The following is a 13,409-nucleotide window of genomic DNA, read 5'->3' as shown; positions in this document are numbered from 1 at the left end:
ATGAGAAGAGAAGGTCTTGAAAAGGGAGGAGTTGGAGTCCAAGCTTCTAGATCCGAGCAAATCTGAGTAGGAAGCTTCTTATTGAGGTATAAAGCTTTAGAATTTACCTTTCCTTTGTTATGAGCATGTTATTGGAGAATTTTAGGGTTTTGTCCCAAAAAGTTGGAGACTTGATGAAGATCTTGAACTCCAGAGACTAGGACCAACCCCTTTTGAGTGTATGAGTTGTGTTATGTCATAAAAATCCAATCTTGGTTGGTGAAATCACTCCATGCATGAGTTATGAGACCTTTGAGACAAACGAGTGTATATTTTGGGAGATTGGTGCCTAATCAGCCATGCAAAGGCTTAAAGTCACAGACTTTATGGATTAAGAGACATTAGAGAGTCCAGATCTGAGATATGAGCTTATGTCTTAACTGGTTAAGACCAAAAATGTGAGAAGAGTGAAACTGGGGCGTACGCTGGGCGTAATCCCAATACGCGCAGTGTAGGGGTCGAGCATCCCCGATGCTCCATGGCAGCCGAGTACGCGCAGCGTAGAGATCGAGTACGCGCAGCGTACTCCCTGCCGTTGACTTTTGTTGACTTTTAGGGTTTTGGTCAGAGTGTGGACTATTAAGCCTTTTGAGGGGTAAAATGGTCTTTTCACCCTTCTATGAGTGTAAAAGGGTTAGTCTAGTTTCTTAAGAGCCAATATTGATTACGGATAATTATTATGTGCTAGACGGAGGCTAGACTGGTGGGTAGAGTTCGAGATTCCGAGTTCGAGGTTTCATTTGCTAGCTTACGAGGTGAGTCTTCTCACTATACTTACCTTGTGTGGTAATTTTATGTGTAACCAGAGGGACTTATGTGAATGAGCTGTGTATTGAGATATCCTGCTATTTGTTATGTGATATGCTTACTGTGTATTATATTGAGCTGCTGAGTTGAGGGACCAGAGGCTCCATCTGAGTTATGGGACCGAAGGGTCCCACTGAGACACATTGACCGGAGGGTCTTATGGAGTTTAGCCTTGAGTGGCTGATGTGTTGTGTGTGGTATTTTGGGGAACTCACTAAGCTTTATGCTTACCGTGTTATGTGTTATGTGTTTCAGGTAGTTCCGAGGATCGCGGCAAGGCACCGGCATGATTGTACACACTGGCGGAAGATGTTTTTATGATTCTGGGATTTGAGAATTACATTGTGATATGTTTGTCATTTGGGATACTTATGTTTTTGAGATTGTGAAATGAGAATTTGATGTGTTTCAAAAATGAAAATTTTGTTTGAAAATTTACGTCGTTACAAGTTGGTATCAGAGCCTTGGTTTGAGGGATTCGGATGCACCCTTGGGTGTGTTTGGACTCAAACTGAGGATTTGAGAAAGATTTTCAAAAGAGATAAATTTTTCTAAAAATGAGAAAGAGTTTAAGAGAAGACGAGCCGGAGTAGTGTGTACAATCAGCCAGAGCCGAGCGTTTATTTCCCAAAATACCCTCATTTTATGTTACGAGATATTTTATGAGATATAATATATGCTAGAGGATTGGCTAGGTAATCCATATATTAGGACTAGGGTGACCTGATTTGTGATGCCTTAGCCTAGAGTTTTCTGCTACCAGTGATTTGTCTTGAGTATGGGTATCTAGCAGGAGCGAGCCAATGAGAGGACTACTATGAGAGTAGCTTGTGATGCATAGAGTACTTGTAATTGGGATCCGAGGAGGAGGACTTGGGGTGAACACTGATGTGGTGTGGAAGGTAGTATTGGGCCCGTACTACTGGAAGTACCGGATCAGTGAGCGGTCTAAGTAAAAATCCTGAGGATGCTAAGGAACAAGTAGGGGCGGGTGCTCGAGTGTGAGTATGCTCGAGCGAGTCTCTAATGATTTTGTGTTTTGTTTCAGAGACATCATGGTGGGTACACGCCACAACCCTGGTAGCAGTGGGAGTAGTGATGAGGAGATACGGAGGATGATCCACGAGGAGGTGGCTACAGCTATCCGAGCAGAGATTCCAGAGATGTTTGGGTCTATCAAGACCACCTTGGTACAAATATTCGATGAGCGATACGCTGCTATCACTGAGGCTGCTGCTGCAGCGGCCACTGCATCTGTCGCCGCTGCTAGCCTCAGAGAGTTGACTCGTTGCTATTCCGAGAGTTCAGCAACACGAAGCCACCAGAGTTTTTGATGGGACGCAGGATCCGATTGCTGCGATGAGGTGGATCTCTGATATTAAGGGGTGTTTTTATATGTGTTCATGTCCCGGCCACTTGAGAGTCCGGTTTGCACTGAACTAGCTTCGCTTGGGAGCGAAGGACTGGTGGAAGTTTGTGACAGCTGGTTTTACCCCTACAGATCATGTTGCAGTGTCATGGGAGAGGTTTGTTCAGATGTTCCGAGACGAGTATGTTCCCCCGGTGGAAAGGGAACGTTTGGCACAGGAGTTTCTATCTCTCAAGCAGAATACAGAATCAGTGACTGAGATTTCGAGGATGTTCCATGAGAGAGCGATGTTTTACCCTGAACACGTGTCCACTGAGCAGGCACGTGTGAGCCGATATCTGAGCATACTGAGGAGGGACATACGAGAGTTTGTGGCGAACTCGTCGTATAGGACATTGGTTGAGCTTCAGGCCAATGCCAGGAGGAGGGAGATTGAGCTTGAGTTGCAGACCAGGGAAGAAGAGGAGGAGTCACGGGGTAAGGACCGGAGACTAGTGCAGTCGTAGCTGGCGGCAAAGTGGGCCAAGCCTGCTGATTCCAGAGTTGGGGGCCAGAAGGTCCGCACTTGTGGCAAGTGCGGCAAGAGGCACGAGGGTTCTTGCCGATCGGAGATTTGCTACAAATGCGTCAAGGAGGGGCACATGGCGATGGATTGCCCGAAGGGATTCTCGGTGTGCTTTCATTGCAACCAGACCGGCCAAAGGAAGGCTGAGTGCCCTCAGCTCGTGCAGGGATCGGCCCAGGGATCTGCACCTACTTCTGTGCGTGCTGCTGAGATTCGGCCAACGAAGGCCTAGACACCGAGGGTTCATGGAAGAGCCTTTCAGCTGACAGCGGAGGAGGTCCGCGCAGCACCTGATGTTGTGGCTGGTACGTGTTCTTATTATATTCTTTTGAGATATTTTGTGCTTATATTGTGATTGTGTATAGGTACTTTTCTTGTGAGTTCTGTGCCTGCCTTGGTGTTATTTGACTCGGGTGCGAGTCGATCCTTTGTATCATTAGCATTTAGTCGTCATATCAGTATCCGACGAGAGGCATTGAGTCAACCTCAGAGAGTCTCCATTGCCGATGAGCATGCGGTATTTGCGACTGATGTGATTCGTGGATGTGTGCTTCATATTTTCGGAGTTGAGCTTCCGATTGATCTGGTACCGATCGCGATGAGGGACGTCTGTGTCATCGTGGGTATGGACTAGTTAAGTCGATTTGGAGCTATGATCGACTGTGAGCGTCAGCTGGTGACCATACAAGACCCTAGTAGGGGAGTGTTTACAGTATATGGTGAGGGTACCCGGTCGGGGTCGGCATTTTGTTCGGCCGCCAGAGCGAGACAGAGTCTATAGCAAGGCTGTGTGGGATTTTTGGCTTATGTGATCAATGCATGGGCTACTGCAGAGAGATTGAGTTCTATCTCCGAGGTTCCGATAGTGCACGAGTTTCCAGATGTTTTTCCCGAGGAGTTATCGGGAGTGCCTCCCGAGAGGCAGGTAGAGTTTCAGATCGATTTGCTGTCAGAAGCGGTGCCTATTGCCAAAGCACCTTATCGCCTTGCGCCTCCGGAGATGCAAGAGTTATCCTCACAGCTGCAGGAGCTGTTGGGGAAGGGGTTTATCAGGCTGAGTAGCTCAACATGGGGAGCCCCGATCCTTTTTGTCAAGAAAAAGGATGGTTAACACCGGATGTGCATTGATTACCGGGAGTTGAACAAGTTAACGGTCAAGAACCATTACCCACTTCCGAGGATCGACGATTTGTTCGATCAGTTGCAGGGGGCGTCTTGGTTTTCCAAGATCGATCTGAGGTCTGGGTATCATCAAATGAAAGTCCGCGAGGAGGATGTCCAGAAGACGGCCTTCAGGACACGTTATGGGCACTATGAGTTTGTGGTGATACCTTCCGGGCTCACCAACGCACCGGCAGCGTTCATGGACCTCATGAACTGGGTGTGTCGGCCCATGTTGGATCGTTCGGTGATTGTGTTCATCGACGATATTTTGGTGTATTCGAGGTCCAAAGAGCAACATGAGGAGCACCTGAGAGAGATTCTCGGTATACTGAGATCGAAGAGGCTCTTTGCCAAGTTCTCCAAGTGTGATTTCTGGTTACGAGAGGTCAGGTTCCTAGGACACCTTGTTAACCAGAATGGTATTTTGGTTGATCCGGCCAAGATCGAGGCAGTTATGAGGTGGGAGGTGCCAAGATCCCCCACCGAGATCAGGAGTTTTCTGGGACTGGCCGGATACTATCGGAGATTTATCAGAGATTTCTCCAAGATTGTCTTCCCTCTCACCAGTTTGACCCGGAAGGGCGTCGTGTTTACTTGGGGTCCCGAGCAGCAGACCTCATTTGAGACCCTTCTCCAGAGATTGTGCGAGGCTCCCGTGTTGGCCCTTCCGGAGGGAATGGAGGATTTTGTGGTTTATTGCGATGCATCTATTACAGGCATGGGTGCGGTATTGATGCAGAGAGGGAACGTGATAGCCTACGCATCGAGGCAGTTGAAGCCTTCTGAGACGAGATATCCCACCCACGATCTGGAGCTGGTGGCAGTGGTGTTTGCCCTCAAGATCTGGCGTCACTATCTGTACGGGGTTCGGTGTACCATATACACGGACCACAAGAGTTTGAAGTATCTTATGGATCAGCCCAACCTTAACATGATACAGAGGAGATGGTTGGATGTGGTGAAAGATTACGACTGCGAGATCCTGTATCATTCGGGAAAGGATAATGTGGTAGCCGATGCCCTGAGTCGTAGAGCAGAGATACCCCGATCTGAGATGTGTGTATGAGGATGACAGTGATGACTCCAGTCTTAGATATCATTCGAGAGGCCCAGGTTGAGGTCGTGAGACCAGAGAACCGCAAGAGAGAGCGGGTAGCTGGACAGGTGTACGAGTTTGTGACGGACAACCGAGGACTTATGACCTTTCAGGGGAGGATTTAGGTGCCATATACGGGCGGAGCTCAACGTGCTCATCTAGGTATCTCCCCTAGACTACTCCTCTACTCAGATCCCTCTCTAAAAGGATTCCTGCTGGATACTCATACTCAGCACATACTCGAAGGCACATCGCATATAACAGCAACTCCTAGGCTAAGGCATCACAGATCAGGCCACTCTAGTCCTAAAATATGAAGTACCTAGCCTATCTCTAGCATCCATAGCATATCACATAATATCTCATAGCACATAATGTAAGGGTATTTTGGGAAATCACCGTTCGGGCGCTGGCTGATCGTACACACTGCTCCGTTCTAATTTTCTCAAAAATCTTTCTCTTTTAGAAAAATTGTTTCTTTGATGAAAATTTCCTCAAATCCTCAATTTGAGTTCAGATACGCCCGAAGGTGCATCCGAATCCCTCAAACCAAGGCTCTGATACCAACTTGTAACGACGTAAATTTTTAAAACAATTTTTCATTTTTCAAACATAATAAAACTCGTATAATATTCTCCAAATCTCATATATCAATGTCATCACCATAAAACGTATCCCAGAATCTCAACACTTAATCTTCTGCCAGTGTGTACAAAGCATGTCGGCGCCTTCCCGCGACTCTCGCTGGTACCTGAAACACATATCACATAACACGGTAAGCATAAATGCTTAGTGAGTTCCCCAAAATACCACATATAACACATATTAGCCACTCGAGGCTATAACTCCGTGGACCCTCCGGTCCTAACTCTGTGGACCCTCCGGTCCTAAGTCTGTGGACCCTCTAGTCCTAACTCTGTGAACCTTCCAGTTCTAACTCTATAACTCTGGAACATACACGGCTTGAATCACATAGAAATAATGCAGTGTATCACAATCACATAAATAGCATACAAGATACTCTGTCACATAACTCTAATTACCACTCTAGGTAAAGTATAGTGAGAAGACTCACCTCGGGTAACTCGGTAATCCCGAACTCTGTAAAATCTGGTCTAGCCTCCGCCTAATCATATGAAATAAACACTCTAAATCAATACATCTCTCAAGGCTAGCCTAATCCCTCTCTTAGTACTCTCAGAAGAGTAAAAGACCATTTTACCCCTCTCATGGCTCAAAGACCCTAAAGTTGACCAAACCCTAAAAGTCAACAAAAGTCAACTCTCTGGGTTACGCTGCGCGTACCAAACATGTACGCTGGGCGTACCCGGCGTCCTCACAGAAACGGGGTGCGTGACCCCTTACGCCGCACGTACTGGGATTACGCCCCGCGTAACTCCCAGTTTCAGACTCTAAGCTCCTGAGGTCTTAAATAGTTAAGACCCACGTCCAAATTCTAGATCTGACCATTTCTAAGCCTCTTAATCCATAAAGTTGGTGACTTTAAGCCTTTGCATGGCTGGACAAGTCACTAACACCCATAACATTCCATTTCCCAACTCTAGAAAGCTCATAATTCAAGCATGACCTCATAACAACGACCAAGATGGAATTTTTATGGATCTATAACACAAATATCACTGAAATGGGACAGATTTAGGTCCATGGAGTCCCTTATGCTCATAAAGTCTCCACCTTTGGGACTTTATCCCTAGAAATGGTCCATGCAACACCAAACCAAAATAAAGAGGAAAGTTCTGAGCTTTTTACCTCTAAATGAAGCTCCTCCCTCTGAAGAACTCAGATCCAAACTTGCACTTCAACTTCTAGCCTCCACAAGAACCTCCTTTTCCTCTTCACTAACACACAAAGGCACTTTCTAGCTCAAGAACTCACACACACTAGCTTTAGAACGATAATATTGCTCTCCTAGGGTTTCTCTCTGAGGGATGGTGGCTGGGGACAAGACCATCTCATTCCTTTTATAGCCCGCAAGCCACAATTAGGGTTTTGCACCTGGGCCAACTACGCCCGGCGTAACCCTGGGTACGCCCAACGTACCTAGGCGAGTCCGCGTCCAAAATAAGCGCATGAGTACGTGCAACGTACTCTTGAGTACGCGCAGCGTACTCATTTGCTATAATTTCCACTCAAGGGCTAATCTTGACAACTTGACAAAAGAGGAGGGTTAAATAGGCGCTCCTGAATTCCGGGATGTTACATTTCTCCCCCACTTGAAATAGATTTCGCCCTCGAAATCGCTCCTCAACCACATAGATAGAACCAACCACTCGAAAAGCACCACTGAAAGGTTCTCACATCAAAACAATATCTTTCTCCATGAATACCTGGATCCGACCAGGAACTCCAAATTTGGAACAAAACCGGCCCCTCTGTCGCTAAATTACCCCTTTCTAACCTTCCCAGAATCGGGAAACTCTAGTGGCCTGGCCTGCCGCCAGACCGCCCACTCACGCTATCACCATGATACTCGTTCTTCGAACATCAAACCCTGATAACTCACTGCTCCTCTGATTCTCATGAGACAAATCCGTCAATCGGCTACCGATCACTCATACCAACGTACCAAAACAGTTCGAATCACGCCCCAAGGAACGAAAGGGTTCACATCCCACCAGGGCTCATCCACTGAACTACTATCAGGATCCATCCGAACAATAAACCCTCAACATCCTGTTCTCTGACACAAGAGAATCATGCTCGCTCAGAAGTCCTCAAACATCTAAAATCATAAGCCTCAGCAGCATCCCTCGTACCCCTTTTCAATACTGAGCACCAGATCAATTCCTAAGTCCACCGATGAACCTCCAAAGGTCACCCATAACATGTCCCGAAATGTCTCACTGACTCCTTCCCTACAACAACTATCTCGGCCCAGTGACACACAAGTCACGTAGTTCGCTTAACCCAAGCGAATGCTACCTTCCCAACTTGAGATCGACTCAACCCCGACCCCTATCATCTGCTACTCATCGTTCCATGCAACTTGCGGTACCTCCCGTACCTGAGTACTGACCAACACAGGTCTAAGACATCATATAACAAACAATACTCCTCAACATGGAACCCACCTCAGAATCCAGAATCTCATCTTGCCTATCCAACGCACCACCAGAGCCAAACTCAGCTCGAGAGTTTGGTCCGACCAAGAGTTGGAACCACTCGTCCCAACGATGCACTCAACTCAGAACTCATTTCCCGCAACCCATGTGTACCTCACTTATCCCATTCTTTCGGATTGCGACAACCACTACTCATTTCAGTATATAACGACTCCCGACAAGTATGGAGACCCCAGTCTCGCCCCTGGTTCGACCCCAGGCTTCCACACACTTAAATATTAGGGCTACCCAAGCTTAAAACTCTTCTGCGTCAAGCTCTGATGAGAGAGCACTTCATCACAACATTCCCTTACTGACTAGTAGGGGCTACGGCTCCCCGCAGTATCACAACGACCTCTCACTGAATAGTGAATACCACGGCTCCCCGTAGCATCACAACACCCCTCACTGAATGGTGAGTACTACGGCTCCCCGTAGCATCACCACAATCTCTCACTGAATAGTGAGTACTACGGCTTCCCGTAGCATCACCACACTTCTCACTGAATAGTGAGTACTACGGCTCCCCGTAGCATCACAACAACCTCTGACTAGTGAGTACTACGGCTTCCCGTAGCATCACAACAACCTCTGACTAGTGAGTACTACGGCTTCCCGTAGCATCACAACAACCTCTGACTAGTGAGTACTATGGCTTCCCATAGCATCACAACAACCTCTGACTAGTAAGTACTACGGCTTCCCGTAGCATCACTATATCTGGCGGCAATCGTCATAACAAAACACCCTTCCCCAGCAGCTCCTGACGTTGCGAGGATAACTCCTGCATCTCTGGCGGCGCAAGGCGATAAGGCGCCTTGACGATAGGCGCTGCCCCCAGAATCAAATCAATGTGAAACTCCACCTGCCTCTCGGGAGGCACACCCGGTAACTCCTCGGGAAATACATCCGGGAACTCACGCACTATCGGAAACATCATCAATCGAACTTGGCCCCTCGGCGGCCCCTCGTGAATCCATCACATATGCCACAAACCCGCTACAGCCCTGCTGTAGACTCCGCCTCGCTCTAGCAGCCGAACAAAATGCTGACCCAGAACGGGTACCCTCGCTGTACACCGTAAGAACTCCCCCACTAGGGTCTCGTATTATCACCAACTGTCGCTCGCAGTCTATAACAGCCCCAAAACGGCTCAACAAATCCATGCCCACTATGACACATACATCCCCCATCGCAATCGGGACTAGATCTATCGGGAACTCAACACCGAAGATCTCGAGTACACAACCTCGAATCACATCTGTAGCATACACCACTCGTTCGTCAGCTATGGAAACCCGTAGCAGTCGACTCAACACCTCCTGCTGGATACTGATGTGCTGACTAAACGCTAAAGATACAAATGACCGACTCGCACCGGAGTCAAATAACACCAAAGCAGGTACAGAACTCACATGAAAAGTACCAGCCACGACATCGGGCGCTGCGCGGACCTCCTCCGCTGTCAACTGGAAGGCTCTCCCGCGAGCCTTTGGTGCCTCAGCCTTTGTTGGCCTGGTCTCAGTAGCTCTAGCAGCAGGTGCGGATCCCGTCAATAAAATACCCGGTCTTTCCCCACTTAAGGTTCGAACCATCCCCAATTGGCGTACCATCAATCTATCATATCGACTGCTTCCACCAGTAATCATCGCACCTACTCTTGGAAGGTGATACACAATGCTCGATGACCTCCCGATGGAAGTCAAGCAATCCCAAATTCCCCGAATCTCCGATGAAATCCTCATAAACTTCTCATCATGACTACCTCTAGTCATTCAGAAACTCGTACAATCCCACTACCGGACATCTCAACTGTCCATTCGTAACTCTGACTCTCAGTCTGAAAATAACGAACTAACATATTCCTCATCCTCGACTCTTCAACCAACGTTCCATCACGTGGGTTGTATTAAGAGTGGAGTCCCCATTACCACACTCGATACTCATCATAGACAATAAGAGCCACCGCCCCAATGTCCTCTTCTTGATCATCTGCCGCTGCAGCTAATACATGCCCTACTATGCTCAAATAGGGTGTATCTTTGTCCTTAACCATCTCAGTCCCCGCTGACAACCTGCTCAGGCTCTACATCACCTCTCGGCATACATACTGCCCAAATACTCTGATGAAAGATCGTAACCAAAGCTACCCCACAGGGCTCGCCCCCAACTTTGGAAACCGAAAATCTCAATACCTCTCATGTTTCCCACAGGAACAGAAATAGCACCGCTCAGGTCACAGAAAATGACATCTCCACCATCGGCCGGTTGCTCAGCCCAGACCGTATTCTCCCATAACGCACCATCTCTACTCATCCCTGAGTCTTGCGACTCCAACTGGCATCTTACCAACACTCCCTTGGAGCTAACTCGATTTCCCTTTTAAGGGATGCTCGTTCATCATGGCCCTCCGTCCCCCTATTCTTTCACATCTGATCTCAGTCTAGATAATCACAACGGAATAACTAGTAGAACCAGTAACACTAACCGTCACGGGTCATGGTACTCGAACCATGTGGCCACCTCTCGATCTGCTATGAATCATGATACCCGAACCACGTTACCTCTTCTCAATCCGCTACGAATCATGGTACTCGAACCATGATATCACCTATCGATCTGCTACAAATCATGGTACTCGAAGCATGAAATCACCTCTCGACCTGCTACAAATCATGGTACTCGAACCATGACATCACTTCTCAATCTGCTACCAATCATGGTACTCGAACCATGACATCACTTCTCAATCTGCTACCAATCATGGTACTCGAACCATGACATCACTTCTCAATCTGCTACCAATCATGGTACTCGAACCATGACATCACTTCTCAATCTGCTACCAATCATGGTACTCGAACCATGACATCACTTCTCAATCTGCTACCAATCATGGTACTCGAACCATGACATCACTTCTCAATCTGCTACCAATCATGGTACTCGAACCATGACATCACTTCTCAATCTGCTACCAATCATGGTACTCGAACCATGACATCACTTCTCAATCTGCTACTAATCATGGTGCTCGAACCATGACATCACTTCTCAATCTGCTACCAATCATGGTACTCGAACCATGACATCACTTCTTAATCTGCTACTTAGAATCCTCCGGTATGCCCCCTGCATCGAGTATGGGTCCTATGCTTTCAGTAGTACGGGCCCATACTACCTGCCACATCTACCCATACTTTCCACATGAACCATCCCAGAGTTCCTAAGTAGCTGCTCAACCTTCTCGATTATAAATATTTTTACGTGTGCTCGCTTCCCAGCGAAATGCTCTACTCTGTCAGCACACTCATCCGACCATGATCACCCACTAGGCTCTTCCTAGGTCCTCACACTTCTCTGCCATCAGCTGCTGAAAAACTCCTAATGATGCCAGCCATCTACCTCCTGAATATCGTCATATTCACTTAGTAGCTGACTCCCATCATCGAGAGTCCCACAAAGCACAAAGCAAGCAGCATTCGAGCATCGAATAGTCTCCACTAGCACATAAAACCTCTTCAGGTCATGATCCCACTTGCTCTCCTCATACTCGGAGGATATCACTGAACTCATCCAACTCCGCCCCATACGGCCATCTGTCTACTCTCTCTGTAGACTCCACACGTGATCATCTAGGTATCTCCCCTAGATTACTCCTCTACTCAGATCCCTCTCTAAAAGGATTCCTGCTGGATACTCATACTCAGCACATACTCGAAGGCACATCGCATATAACAGCAACTCATAGGCTACGGCATCACAGATCAGGCCACTCTAGTCCTAAAATATGAAGTACCTAGCCTATCTCTAGCATGCATAGCATATCACATAATATCTCATAGCACATAATGTAAGGGTATTTTGGGAAATCATCGTTCGGGCGCTGGCTGATCGTACACACTGCTCCGTTCTGATTTTCTCAAAAATCTTTCTCTTTTAGAAAAATTGTTTCTTTGATGAAAATTTCCTCAAATCCTCAGTTTGAGTTCAGATACGCCCGAAGGTGCATCCGAATCCCTCAAACCAAGGCTCTGATACCAACTTGTAACGCCGTAAATTTTTAAAACAATTTTTCATTTTTCAAACATAATAAAACTCATATAATATTCTCAAAATCTCATATATCAATGTCATCACCATAAAATATATCCCAGAATCTCAACACTTAAATCTTCTGCCAGTGTGTACAAATCATGCCGGCGCCTTCCCGCGACTCTCGCTGGTACCTGAAACACATATCACATAACACGATAAGCATAAATGCTTAGTGAGTTCCCCAAAATACCACATATAACACATATTAGCCACTCGAGGCTATAACTCTGTGGACCCTCCGGTCCTAACTCTGTGGACCCTCTAGTCCTAACTCTGTGAACCTTCTGGTTCTAACTCTGTAACTCTGGAAGATACACGGCATGAATCACATAGAAATAACGCAGGGTATCACAATCACATAAATAGCATACAAGATACTCTGTCACATAACTCTAATTACCACTCTAGGTAAAGTATAGTGAGAAGACTCACCTCGGGTAACTCGGTAATCCCGAACTCTATAAAATCTGGTCTAGCCTCCGCCTAATCATATGTAATAAACACTCTAAATCAATACATCTCTCAAGGCTAGACTATTCCCTCTCTTAGTACTCTCAGAAGGGTAAAAGACCATTTTACCCCTCTCATGGCTCAAAGACCCTAAAGTTGACCAAATCCTAAAAGTCAACAAAAAGACAACTCTCCGGGTTACGCTGCGCGTACCAAACATGTACGTTGGGCGTACCCGGCGTCCTCACAGAAACGGGGTGCGTGACCCCTTACGCCGCGCGTACTGGGATTACGCCCCGTGTAACTCCCAGATTCAGACTCTAAGCTCTTGAGGTCTTAAACAGTTAAGACCCACGTCCAACTTCAAGATCTGACCATTTCTAAGCCTCTTAATCCATAAAGTTGGTGACTTTAAGCCTTTGCATCGCTGGACAAGTCACTAACACCCATAGTACGCTGGGCGTACTAGGCCCAGAGTACAACCCTAATTTGGGGTGAGTCCCCTATATAAGGGATATGATGGCCTCATTTCTGGCCACCATTCCCAGAGAGAAAACCCTAAGAGTGCCCTAACCTCTATTCTAGAGCTTGTGTGTGTGTGTTGGAGCCTTGAGAGTGTTTGTGTGGTTTTGAAGAGAAGAGAAGGTCTTGAAGAAGGAGGAGTTGGAGTCCAAGCTTCAAGATCCGAGCAAATCTGAG

The sequence above is a fragment of the Lactuca virosa genome, chromosome 9, assembly GCF_052849685.1.
Source record: "Lactuca virosa cultivar CGN04683 chromosome 9, Lactuca_virosa_CGN04683_v6, whole genome shotgun sequence".
NCBI lineage: Eukaryota > Viridiplantae > Streptophyta > Magnoliopsida > Asterales > Asteraceae > Lactuca > Lactuca virosa.
This window is presented reverse-complemented; position numbering follows the sequence as displayed.